Source organism: Dipodomys spectabilis, unplaced genomic scaffold (assembly GCF_019054845.1).
Source record: "Dipodomys spectabilis isolate Male_0828 unplaced genomic scaffold, ASM1905484v1 ptg000098l, whole genome shotgun sequence".
In the NCBI taxonomy this organism is placed as follows: domain Eukaryota; kingdom Metazoa; phylum Chordata; class Mammalia; order Rodentia; family Heteromyidae; genus Dipodomys; species Dipodomys spectabilis.
Genome location: NW_024870775.1, coordinates 15,648,755 through 15,659,376, shown reverse-complemented (window position 1 = coordinate 15,659,376; position 10,622 = coordinate 15,648,755). Strand labels below are relative to the sequence as shown.

The 10,622-nt window shown below is 40.7% G+C and overlaps 1 pseudogene; it reads right to left on the bottom strand.

Annotated features, from left to right (window-relative positions):
• Nucleotides 1-9,607: 9,607 nt before the first annotated feature.
• LOC122113870 lies at nucleotides 9,608-10,138 on the bottom strand (annotated as a pseudogene).
• Between the last annotated feature and the right edge of the window lie 484 nt (nucleotides 10,139-10,622).

The window sequence follows — 10,622 nt, the reverse complement described above, 5'->3', positions numbered from 1 at the left end:
TCAGCATGAAAAAAAAACTTATAATTTTAGTAATAAGGGAGCCCTCATAACTACACCATTGCCCTGGAGAAGCACAGAAGTTTGAGGAGTGGGAAGAGGCTCTGGCGAAGGAGTGCATGCGGGGCTTCTCACTCAGATGATGCAAGCTCAGAAAGGGCGCTGGCCTATTTGTGCCTAATTTCTGCCTAATGACTGCCTAGGCTAGAAATCCAGCTGTTCTCAGGCCACAGCTATCATCTTCAGTCCACTGCAAGAGACTTTTATTTGCACTTAACACAGCTGATAGCTGCAATGTATATTGTAGTTTATTGTTAATTTCAAAAGAACTTTTTGATGCACAAGGTGTGGTCTTCTTACAAGCCCACATCGTATCCGTGGCCTCTTATTATCCAAGCTTCTCCTCTGTGTCCAAGCCGTTCCTTTGGCATTTGGAGTTGAATTCTTATAAGCAAAATGCTAGCTTGTATTTGGTAGCTATCACTAGCTCCCAACACTCAAAAATAATACTGAAATCATATATACTTGAAAGGTGTGATACAAGTTGAAATTATGAGAGGGATATCCAAATTTAAAAATATAATTGGGGGCAGTACTGGAGTTAAAACTCAGGGTCTTATGCTTGGTAGGCAGGTGTTCAACCATCTGAACCATGTTCCTGGTCCTTTTTGTTTCAATTATTTTTCAAATAGGGTCTGCTACTTTTTGTCCAGGCCACCCTTGGGAACATGATTTTCCTACTTCTGATTTCTGTGAAGCTTGGATTACAGGCATATACCACTATGCGCTCTGTGTGTGTGTGTGTGTGTGTGATAGGTTCTTGCTAATTGCTAACTTTTTGCCCAGTCAGGCCCCGAGCCTTGAATTTCCCAATCTTCTCTACTTCCCTAGTAGCTGGATATTCACTCATGAACTTAACCTCAAATGAAAATTGTTGTGTCCAAATTGTGTGTTTGAAATAGCACAGAGAGAGAGAGAGAGAGAGAGAGAGAGAGAGAGAGAGAGAGAGAGAGAGAGAGAGAGAGAGAGAGAGAGAGAGAGAAAGTCCAGCTACAAATATAGTCTGGTGATATACGTGTTAATTGTTCTTACTCAAGTTTTAGTTTTGTCATTAGAAATGTGATTTTTAGGGGGCTGAGAATGTGGCTTAGTGGTAGAGTGCTTGCCTAACATGCACGAAGCCCTGGGTTCAATTCCTCATTACCACATAAGCAGAAAAGGTAATGCTGTGGATCAAATGGTAGAGCGCTAGCCTTGAGCAAGAGAAGCTCAGGGATAGTGCCCAGGCATTGAGTTCAAGCCCCAGGACTGGTTAAAAAAAAAGAAGTGTGATTTAAAAAAAAAATTATGAAGCACTCTTAGGGAAGTTTCAAGCAAAATAAGAGAATTTCCTTCTGTCTCAGACCGTAGCTATATTCTCAGACATTTCAACATAGTTAAATATCTCCTTAAGACTGTCCTTTGTGCAAGACACTATGTTGAAAATGAACTTTACAACTTGGCGGGGGTGAAGGGGGAGGTGGGGAGGTGGGAGGGAAGGGATGGTAGGGGAAAACAAAGGAGCAGGTAACAATGCTTGATAGGAAATGCACTCATTACCTTACTCATGTAACTGTAACCCCTCTGTTCACTATTGTTACAATAAAAAATAAAAATAATTAACATTAACATTAAAATAGACTGTCCTTGGGGCTGGGAAGGTGGCTCAGTGGTAGAGCACTTGCCTTGCATGCCTGAGGCCCTGGGTTCGATTCCCCAGCACCACATAAGCAAAAAGAAAAAAAAGCCGGAAGTGGTGCTATGGCTCAAGTGGTAGAGCGCTACCCTTGAGCTGAAGAGCTGAGGGACAGTGCCCAGGCCCAGAGTTCAGGCCCCACGACCAGACCAAAAATAAATAAATAAATAAAATAAAATAGACTGTCCTTTATATTTCAAGGGAAGGGTTAGATTATGGGTTCAGCTTATTTGAAGGCTTCTCCGACTATGTGAGTCCAGGTGGGCATTTAAAAGCTGTACAGATAGGAGACATCTTTATTTTATGTCTCTCTTTTTCTCTGTTTTTTTCCATGTGCCGGGAGCTTCTCCCAATCCCTATAGCAGTCAACCATGCACAGCCACTTACTCTGTAATGGCCAAGTCACAATGCAAATGGAATCATAAAATCAATTTTTCTCTTTCTCTTGACCTTGTGCATGCTAGGCAAGTACTCCACAACCCCAGCCACAATATCTCTTTTATTAAAGTTAGGGCACTAATTGGGAGGGAAGGAGACACTGAAAATTAGAATAGGACACATAACCAAATACAAAGATGCCAGAGACCTCAAGCCTCTGAATCCTATTACATGCTCAGTGACAGCTGTTTTACTCAAGAGAGTTGGCAAGGCCTGAATCCACTTCCTTAGAAAGGCCTGCTTGTAGTGTTGGCCATTGCTTTGGGGGAGGATTCCCCTGCCCCTAAATCATAAAGGTTTCTCACACTGCCTAGCCTGTTTATGTTAGCAGTTTAGTTTGTGTTGAGACTTGTTTTCCTTGTGAGTTTCAGCGTGTGCTGGGCAGAGGGTGTTTATGTGACCAGACGTCACTGCAAACCCTGGTTGGGTTGCTTTGTTGCCCTGGTACAAGACATTCCATGCATGATGTCACATCAGCACTAGAAGAATCCAGGTACACCCTATGTGCCCCACCCTGGCTTACTCTAAGCTTTGTCCATGTGCCTTATACCTTTGCTGATTTTGCTTTGCATCCTTGGAGATAAAAAAAAAAAAATCATAGCAGTGAGTATGACTATATACTGAGCCCTGTGAGTTCTCCAGGCTAATTATTGAAGTGAGGAGTCATGTTGAGGGATTTCCCCCTCCACACCCCCCCACTGCAATACAGTAGTATAATTAGTTCATTTCCTCACCTGCAGTGAGTCTCTTTGGTCTTAGGGCTCATGGTGGCCTCTTTTGAGAGTCTGGCTTTGGGGAAACTGCTGATTCTCCTTAGGACTTCAAAACTCTATCTAACTAGACTCAACTTCTAGAAAACCATAGAAGGTTTAACCTACAGAAGGTATGATATCAACTAGAAGAACTGTGATGCTTCCAGTTCATGCTGACAGGGAATTGGAGAGTATATGTGGAGAGAGGGCCCAAAGTTGGAAAGAATATAAAGGTGAATAAGGCTGAACTTATTGAGCTAGGCATACAGGGAGTATGGGCTTAATATTTCATTGATGGGTTAGAAAGAACTAGAGTTGATTGGTTGGTTGGAGAGTGGAAACATAGTTGTTAAAGACTATGCAGTAAAGTCTCAGAAGGAAGTTGGTAGCAGTAAATCCAGAGTCACCCCAGAAAAAGCTAATGACCTTAAAGAGATGGTTAGATGTTTGGAGGTTAAGGATCCGTTTGGAGGTTAAGGATCCACTTGCAAGGACAAAGAAGAAAGCAAGAAGCCTGCCACTGGGAACTAGAGAAGGGAGATCATGCAAACTGGTGGCAGACATTACTGAGAGTGTGTCCTGCAGCCATGTGGAAAGAACTCACATGCAATAAACCTGGATGGAAAACCAAGGCAATTTCCAAGTGAAGCATTGACAGTGCTGCTTTGTCATTTTTTGTTGTTGTTGTTGGTCGTGAGGCTTGAACTCTGGGCTTGGGCACTGTCCCTGCCCTCTTCAGTTCAAGGCGAGTGCCCTACAGCTTGAGACACAGCATCACTTCCGGGTTTCTAGTGGTTTATTGGAGATAAGAGTCTCACGGACTTTCCTGCCCCGGCTGGCTTTGAACTGTGATCCTCAGATCTCAGCCTCCTGAGTAGCTAGGTTTATAGTCATGAGCCACAGGCGCTTGGCTGTTTTTTCTTGATCTTTATAGTAGTTAATTGTCATAAAGGCAGACAAATTGTAGGATGAACTATTGACGTTCCAAGGACCTCATAAGTTTGAAACAGCCTCTCTACATGGCAAAAGATCTTAAAATTTAGAGATAGATGTCAAAATTGTAGCCCGCACAATATTAAAAAGGAAAATTCTAGAAGTAAACAACTTGTAAATTCTAAATCATGTGCCCTCCTGAGCAGTGTGAAGAGATGGGACTTGTGCCTTTGTCCAGTGTGTCTGTGTTGTATATGCTATCCATCCATTCATTACATTGGTAAGTCATTCAGTTCTCAGGTCATTTGCTTGTATTCAAGTAATCCTTACTTAATAACAACCCCAAACACCAGAGCTGTGGTCCTAGCATGTCAGACATATCAGAGAAGTACCAAGTGCTGCTTTTAAATGGGAGAAAAAAAGTAAGATGTTTGAGATACATGGACAGAGATTTTATTAGAGTATATTGCTATAGGTTTCCTATTTTATTAACAATTGTTGTTAATCCCTTACATATCTGTCTTTATAGGAAAAATATGTATATATACTTTTAGTCCAAGACCCAGTGGGAGTCTTGGAAGGATGCTATACTATTAAGAACTGATATGTATTGCCTGTTATAGAAATGGACCACAACTCAGAACTGAACCTAGAGATAAGGTGGGAAGATAGAAGCTAGAGCTGCTGAAACAGGATTATTGGGTTTTTGAGACTCAGTGGACATTTCACAGCTTTTATTTATTTATTATTTAATGCTGGTTCTGGGGCTTGAACTCGGGGCCTTAGTGCTGTCCATAGCTTCTTTTGTTCAAGGCTAATATTCTAGCACTTGAGCCACAATACCACTTCCCACTTTTTCTGAGTTGTTTGTGGGAGATAGACTTTCCTGGCTTTTAACTGCAATCTTCAGATCTCAGCCTCCTGAGTAGCTAGGATGACAGGTGTGAGCCACCAGCTCTTTGCTGCCCAGCTCCTTTTGAAAGTGATTGGGCAGCTGACTCTGGTTCACTCTTCCCCACCCCTTTTTGGACGGGAATGTCTAGAATTGTCAAGTCTCTCTATCACTGTGTGTTGAAGACATTGGAAGTGGAAGCCGTGCATCTCATTTCAGAAGTCACTAGATGGAGGGAAATGGTGTCCAAGGAGCTGACCTTACACTCAGGAACTTTGTTCACATCTGATTTTGATGACCAGGAAATGAGTTTTGATGAAATTTCAATGACAATTTGGACTTTGGTGTGGTAATGACATGCGGCCACTGGGAACTCTAGGAAGAGGGAGATGAAGTATGGGTGAGAAGAACCAGGGGGACAGAATTACATGGTGGCCCTCATGAGTTCCTTTCCTCCCCCTCAGTACTGCTCCATCAATTAGAGTAAGTCAAATGGTCCAAGGTGTTTTACCCTGAGTAAGGTTACTAATCAATTGATGTTAAGATCGGGACATGATTTGATGGGCTCCATCTGACCACACATCTCTTTAAAAGTGAGTTTAAATTGATTGGTAGAAGAGGAAGGTAGAGAGATTTCAGATGTGAAAAATAATCAAGTACCATAGCTAGTTTTGAAAATGAAGGGGAATAATAAGACAAGGGATTCCAAGAACTCGTCCCACGGACAGCCAGCAAGAGCAGGGATATTGGCAATGCGGTAGAAATGAACTAAATTCTGCCATTAACTTTAGTAAGTTAGAAGGCAACCTCTTCTTCAGAGCTTAGGAGTTCAGAGAAGCCAATACCTTCATTTTAGCAATGTGAAATCTTAAGTCTCAACTCCCTTTGGATATCTGACCTCCTGACCTGTGACTTGTGCCATATCGAACTGTATGGTCATTTATTATACAGCAACAGCATACCCCCAAATCCTAAGAAAAACTATAACTGTCATGAACAATTATTTGCTGGACACTCTGGCTCTATGAAAGGAGTATGTAATCATATCAATAATAAAAAAATAATTAGCTATTTTTGGAGCACTTCTATATAATGTCAAGTATTCTTATGACTTTATGTATTTCATTTCATTAAGTCTCTCCTATCTGCTAAGAAGATAGGATTCTTACTATTACTATGAAGATTAGCAAAATAGGGTATGAAGAAGATACACGGTTGTCCAAGGTTTATTCACAAAACAAGGTAGATATTAAACAAAATGACCATATTCTCCACATATTCTAGGGCTATGGCAATTCCTTATTCAGCTCTCGTTTTCTAATTGCATTTACAGCTGTCAAAGCATACTTTTGAGATTTGATTTCAAGAGCACGATCATAGTTATAAAATATAAAGACATATGCCTTTGGTGCAGTAGATTTAAATATTGCATGTTTCTTTAATAAACACCACAGGCAACTTGTGGTATGTTGTTCCTGGAAGACACAGAGTGTACTGTACTATCAGGTCTCATCCCTCATTGAAGACTGGGATTAGAAAATCCCAGGCTAGCATTCTAGCACTTGAGCCACAATACCACTTCCCGCTTCCATCAAAATCAGATGTGAACAAAGTTCCTGAGTATAAGGTCAGCTCCTTGGACACCATTTCCCTCCATCTAGTGACTTCTGAAATGAGATGCATGGCTTCCACTTCCAATGTCTTCAACACACAGTGATAGAGAGACTTGACAATTCTAGACATTCCAGTCCAAAATCTGGGTACATGTTGGAGCATCTTTCAGTTATCCATGGATGTGTATAATAAGCAACTCTACAATGAGTAGCTTTGACTTCATGGGGCTAGATTTGGAAAGTGCTTAGCTGGAATGATTGATCTTTGTTCTCCTTGGCTGAGGCTGGAAGATCCACTTCCCAGTTCCAGTAATTTGCTCTCTCTGTCTCTCTGTCTCTCTGTCTCTGTCTCTGTCTGTCTCTGTCTGTCTCTGTCTGTCTCTGTCTCTGTCTCTGTCTCTCTGTCTCTCTCTGTCTCTCTCTGTCTCTGTCTCTGTCTCTGTCTCTCTCTCTGTCTCTCTCTCTCTCTCCCTCTCTCTCTCGGGGCCAAGGAGCTGTATTTTCCTTTGAGCTGTGGCCATCCCTGGCCTGAGGATCTAGTCTCCAGAAGTACTGGAGAGAGTGCTGGAGACATTTCCAAGGAAACGTGTGCTGCTGTGTTCAGACAGATGGAAGAGCAGCACTCCCTGTACTATTGTGGTTATTTATGTCACTGAGGGAATATCCTCACTCTATTGGGAGAAGACTATGAAATACCTACAACCCTCTCTATAGACCTATTGGGGAGTCTTCTCCAGTATTTTCCTTCTTCTGTGTGTAAAGACTGATAATAGATTTAATGCACTATTAAACCAAGGAGATAATCGTTTGTGCTGAGGAGTGCTTTGTGTTGTGCCAGCAGGGACATCAGATACCAGCAGTCATGCGTCATGGCATTAGCTTGTATGTTCTAATGCAATCTAATTATCTACATTTATTTTCTACTGGAAGACTAGAATCATGTGACCAGTGCTGCAGTGAGGGTTTTCATATTAAATAGTGTCCTTTTTGGCAGAACTCTTGCCTGGCAATCTCTAGTCCCACAAAATTATTACTGTTGTATATTATTATGTGTTGTTATAATGTATGACAACTTTTTGTTTATTAACTCTGTTGTTTTTTATGTTCTGAATTTCAAAAGGTTGTACAAAAAGATCACAATTTGTATATATCTAACTGTTCCTTGTTCCTTGATCAGAATAACTCTTTTCATCTCCATTTCCCATTTCTTCCCCCACCCCCATATTCATTTCACGTTTCCCACTTCCTTTATCATATATGTACACTGAGTACTCTGGCTATTTTTGACTTTGTTGTTTTCTATATTACAAGGATACACTACACATTGCTTTAAAATTTCCATTTGAAGTTATTTACAAATGAGCATCACGTCAGTAGCTCTATGAAGCCATGATTCCTTATCCCCTCTTTTGTTCTAGTTCTGGCATTTGAACTTGGGACTGTATGCTCTTTTACTCATGTTGGTGTTATAGAACATGAGCCATGCCTCCAGATCTGGATTTTTGCTGGTTAATTGGAGAAAAGATTCTCATAGATTTTTTCCCCCCCAGACTGGCTTTGAATTGCAGTCCTCAAATCTCAGCCCATTGAATAGGTAAGATTACAGGAACCAATTGTTTATACTAGTAAGAATATTGGAGACTTTTGGATGGATAGATAGATCCTCATACTCAGGCAGAGTCTTATGGCCTGATGAAGGAACAGGATTGGATTGATTTCTATCATGGAAATATTCCTTTTTCAGTATGGGAGCTCATAGAGAATTACTGGACCTCGTGAAGTTCGGATGCTGTGTAATGCCAAGCATCTCAGAATCATGCTTACTCCAGCCACCGTCATTTATTTTGATCACAAATTTGTTTCTTGGGGAACAGAACTTTTGACTATCACCATCAGAGTAATGCAGCCTGTTCAAACTTTTTAGGATCAATTAAAGGTATCCTTGAGCACTGAGAAATAAAGTTGGCTAAAAATAGAGGTAGGAACTATGCTGTGTGGAGAACACACAGACAACAGGTATCTATCATGGGTCTTGGATTTCCACACCTATGATCAGCTGAAAATACTTCAATTTTCCTTATCAGTGCACCTGTGTTTTTGTAAATGAGTATGAATTGTGTAAAAGAGTTTCATCACATGCATTTGATAGACTTGGTGATCAAAATCACCTCTTTTATTATTATTTTGCATACCCACTCGGTCTCCTTAATAAAGTTTTTAGTGGGTTTGCTGTGATGTTTTCATACCTACATACATAATATATAACATATACATATATATGCAAATACATTATAATATATGAAAGTACATTATATATGTATTAAAATAGAAAATGTTTATATAGGGGCTGGGAAGGTGGCTCAGTGGTAGAGCGCTTGCCTTGCATGCCTGAGGCCCTGGGTTCAATTCCCCAGCATCACATAAGCAAAAAGAAAAAAGCTGGAAGTGGCGCTATGGCTCAAGTGGTAGAGTGCTAGCCTTGAGCTGAAGAGCTGAGGGACAGCGCCCAGGCCCAGAGTTCAAGCCCCACGACGGGACCTCCCCCCCAAAAAAAGAAAATGTTTATATATAATGTGCATACATATGTATTTTGTTTTTGTTTTTTCATTTTAAACATATTTTTATTGTTAGTATAAAAGTGATGTATAGAAGGGTTACAGTCAGGTAATGAGTACATTTCTTTTAGACAATGCCACCCCTTCCTTTGCTCTCGAAATTTTATTTTTTAAAAGTAAGTCTTTTTGTTTGTTTGGTTTGGTGCTAGGACTGGGGCTTGAAATTAGCCTTTGGGTGCTGTCCCTTAGGTTTTTTTTGCTCAACGCTAGTGCTCTACCACTTGTGCCACACCTTCACTTTGGCCTTTTGGTGGTTAATTGGACATACGTGTCCCAGACAGTTTTCTGTGCCTGAGTAGGCTTTGAACCATAATCCTCAGATCTCATCCACATGAGTAGCTAAGAATACAGGTGTGAGCCAACTGTGCACAGCTTACTAAAATGTTTTTAAGTAAAAAACACTCAGAAGACAGGTTACTCAAAATATCCCTTATGTATCAGTAAACTTAATTGTTTTATTAACTGCCACACATTCTTCCCATCTCTATACTGTTATTTCTGAATTTAACTTGCAAAAAGAAGTAGAAGTTAAAAAGTTTCCTTAGATTTAGGTGAGGGAAAAATACACTTGCCGTTAAAAAAAATCTCTTAGTTGAGTCTATTTCTTTTCTCATACTTTAAAATTCATTTTTGTTTTCCATTTAGGAGTTGTGGGAAACAATAGGTATATTGTTTGAAAGGTTACTTGAGTTTGCCATGTATGGTCTTCCAGATTCTTTTGGACTTTATATTTTGAGGTGGAGTCCATGGTGGTCAAATCTAATACTGTCTGGCAGACCCTTCCTTTCATTCAGCTTCCTGACATACTAGCAAGGATTAGTAAAGGGGCAAGAATTCTTGCCCCGTTGGTTTCCGCCTGCAACCATTTAACACCATCTCATCTCAAATGATGTGTATTTTATCCAGATTAAACATTATTATATCGAGTCTACTCGTTCGCCTGAAATATTCATCTAAAATTTCCGCAAAATTGTGGATGAATTCATAACTAGCCATCTCATTCTCTGTGCCAATCACAATGAAGAATGCTGCATACTGACCATAGATCACCTCTTAATGGCCTATGTTTCCAGAAGGGTCTACTTATTAATCACCATATGCTCATAGTACCTAGAAAATTGGGTCTGCCTTTCTTTATTTACCATTAGAAAAAGTTGTATCATTTTTTTCTGTCAGTGATTTTTTTTCCTAATAGAATTGAAAAGTTATAGCAAGAGATGACTGTGACTGCAACCTGTGTGGCTTGGAGGGGGAGTGGGCCTTTCCAGTGTCCTCTTCCCCCTTTCCCATGGGGCTTATTCCCCAACCCTCCCTAGCTAAGGGGAGAACTTATATGAGACTGCCAGACTGGCTGTTAGTATGGCATCTTCACACACACACACACACACACACACACACACACACACACACACACACACATTACTTTTTTGATCACCTGTCTTCTCTTTTCTTCCTTCCCTGACCCATGGTCTCCTCCACCCAAAGAGGCTGGTACCTGGTACATCTCTCTGTTTTTAAGGTTATGGCCTCTGCTTTGGCAGCTGATCAATTGAGCACATACATTTTGTGTGGGTTCCTAGATGGACCAAGTAGAGATTCCCACTCCCCACTAAAACAGCATCAGAATGTAATATATAAAACCCTGTG